The sequence below is a fragment of the Mustela nigripes genome, chromosome 9 (genome assembly GCF_022355385.1).
Source record: "Mustela nigripes isolate SB6536 chromosome 9, MUSNIG.SB6536, whole genome shotgun sequence".
Lineage (NCBI taxonomy): Eukaryota > Metazoa > Chordata > Mammalia > Carnivora > Mustelidae > Mustela > Mustela nigripes.
The window spans coordinates 63,768,435-63,771,536 of record NC_081565.1 but is presented as its reverse complement, the minus strand read 5'-3'; positions in this window follow the sequence as shown (position 1 = coordinate 63,771,536).

Here is a 3,102-nt window from a genome sequence, read left to right as displayed (position 1 = left end):
TTGAGGGGCGCCTGGGTGGCTCAGTGGTTTGGGCTGCTGCCTTCGGCTCGGGTCATGATCTCAGGGTCCTGGGATCGAGCCCCACATCGGGCTCTCTGCTCCACAGGAAGCCTGATTCCCTCTCTCTCTCTCTCTGCCTGCCTCTCTGCCTACTTGTGATCTCTGTCTGTCAAATAAATAAATAAAATCTTTAAAAAAAAAAAAAAGAAACCACAATGAAATTGAAGGTACTCTTCTTCTCCATCCCCCGCACCGGCTTTCCTCAGCACTTGACATTCAAGTAAAATAAAATCCCAAATACTTACCCCAAGCTTCCAAAGTTGTGTATGCTCCAATCCTGCCTGCCCCAAGGACCAAGTGAGGGGAGTGGTCAGCTTTGGATGTGGACAGGAAGAGGATGCATTTGCCAAAGAAGACATAAAAATCATGGTAAAACGCAGTTACTCTGCCTTCTAATATCATCATGAATCAGCAATTCCAAAGTATCTAAATGCTAAAAATACTCTTGTGAAAAAAGCACTTGTTGGTCTGAGTTCCAAACAATTGCAGAAAGGATGTAGAGTTTTGATGACACATAGGTAATCTGTAAATGAGCATATTTTCATCCCTATCCTTTAATGAACTTTGTATTTTACGTGGAAGTTAATTGGGAGTTCTCCCAGATATATTAGTTAGGGAAGACTCAGCCACACACATATGCTCGTTCCAAGAGTGAATTTTTAACAGTTTGAGATCATTCAAGCTCTCTTTGGACACTGTATGTAGCCAACCCAATGAGACATAAATGCTTATAAAGATGAAAACTAGGCATTGACTTGCTTCAGTTCTGTTTTCTACTGTGTCTACTTGAAGCTTTTATTTGTATTCAAAATGCAAAATCAAAATTTCTTCTTCTTTAATTGCCAGTGATTTAATAACTTAAGAATAAATAAAATGATTCTTGTGGATTGCTGCATAATTCTTATAGAAAACAATTTGTCATATAGAGGGAGCAAGTGTTAAAAACATCTCTTGACCTTGCTTCGGTAGGTTGGACCTTGTAAGCTTGATCATAACTGAGCCTTTACTCCAGCTCAGTGGCTCTCAAACACAATTCTGCCCCCAGGGGACATTTGGCAAAGTCTGGAGACATTCTGATTGCCCTAAGTGTGGATAGGGCGAGGGAGCTGCTACGAGTACTTACTTAGTAGGTAGTACATGGGAATGCTGCTAAGTAAGCATCCTACCGTGCATAGGACAGTCGCCCAAAAGAAAGAATTATCCAGACTAAAATGTCAACAGTGCCATGATTGAGTCACCTGCTGTTCTCTCTGCCTCAAAATGCCCTTTCCTCAGAGCTTCTCACGGCTCATTCTGTGGCACTCAAGTCTCCAAATAAGAGTCACCTCCTTGTGGAGCCTTCTTCTGACCCCCATCTGGAGTATAGCCTCTCTGATCACTCACCCTCATATCACCTTATTTTATTTTCTTCATAACATTTTTCACCACCAGAGATTAACTTTCTTGCTCATGAGTTTGCTGTCCGTTGCTCATTTCTCTTCTGTGAATGGAAGCACACTTCTCTAAGCACAAGGCCTTGCTCACTGTTGTATCCCCTGAGCTTAGAGAAGTAAATGACACTGAATATGAGCTCAATAACAATGTATATAGCGAACGAATGGACAAGAACAAGACAACAGATGTCTACTAAATTCCTACAGTAATGCAAGTACAGCTTCACTGTTTTTCTCTATTTATTGGGGGCTTCTCACTTTGCTTTACTCAACAGGCATTCACATACCTACAGATCAGAATCACACTTCTGATTGTCCCAAGTCAGGATGGAAATACTCTTTTTAACATAGACACTCAGTGTTCTTTCTTCTTCTTCTTCTTCTTTTTTTTTTTTTCATGTCAGTATTCCAGTCAACTGGTAGTTCTTTCTTGAACATATTGAACTGCTTCTCTACTCCTTTTGGGCATATAGTTTTAGACTTGAGCAAGAGTGATAAATACTAAATGCAAGAAGGTAATTTTCTCATTGATCTCTCAGACATCCTGCAATCCTTGATTATGCCTGTGATTATATCTGCTTTTTAAATGATATCCATATATTATTAGGGCAGGTTACATTATTATTCACCATGATAAACTTATTTTGGTGGTAGAAGAGGGAGAATTACACAGAGTAATTTCTTTTAAATGTCTATTTTTTAAATTAATTAATTTTTGAACAACTTTTTTTTAAAGTTTTTATTTATTTATTTGAGAGAGAGAGAGTGAGAGAGAGCATGAGAGGCGAGAAGGTCAGAGGGAGAAGCAGACTCCCCATGGAGCTGGGAGCCTGATGCGGGACTCGATCCTGGGACTCTGGGACCGTGACCTGAGCTGAAGGCAGTTGCTTAACCAACTGAGCCACCCAGGCACCCTAAATAACTATTTTAAAAAATTTATTTGATAGAGAGAGAAAAAAGGAGAAGCAGGGGGAGCAGCAGAGGGAGAGGGAGAAGCAGGCTCCCCACTGGGAGGCAGGGAGCCCAACACAGGGCTCAATTCCAGGACCCTGGGTTCATGACCTGCACCAAAGGCAAACATTTAATTGATTGGGCCATGCAGATGCCCCTTAAATATTTTTTAATTGTCAACGTTCCTCCCATAGTAGGAGTGAGATGCCTTACAAATACTGGTGTAGATGGGTACCAGGAAGTAAAGCATGGCTCCTGGGGGAGCTTCCAAGAATTGACAGTCCTTTTGCAGGGGGGATAAGATAAACATCAATCAGCTATGACACAACCTATACAACATTCTATCCCTTGGGATTGGTGTAGCTGAAATGTCCCTGAAGTCCAGTTGTTAGACGTGGTAGAAAATGGAAGACTCTGTGGAGGAGGTGAAAGGGAGTTGGGCTGTGAAGGTGGGGATGGATTCAGATGTGGAATGCAGGGGTGGGGTGAGGGGGAAAAGGACCAAGAGCAATGTAACCTGAGGGCATTTCATGAGCCAACCACAAAACCCAATGCACATAGTGTGCAGCAAATAGCAAGTATTCTGATTTGATCAGAATAGGGTTACAGAGATGAATGGATCAAGAAGATGTGGTATATATACACAATGGAATACTAT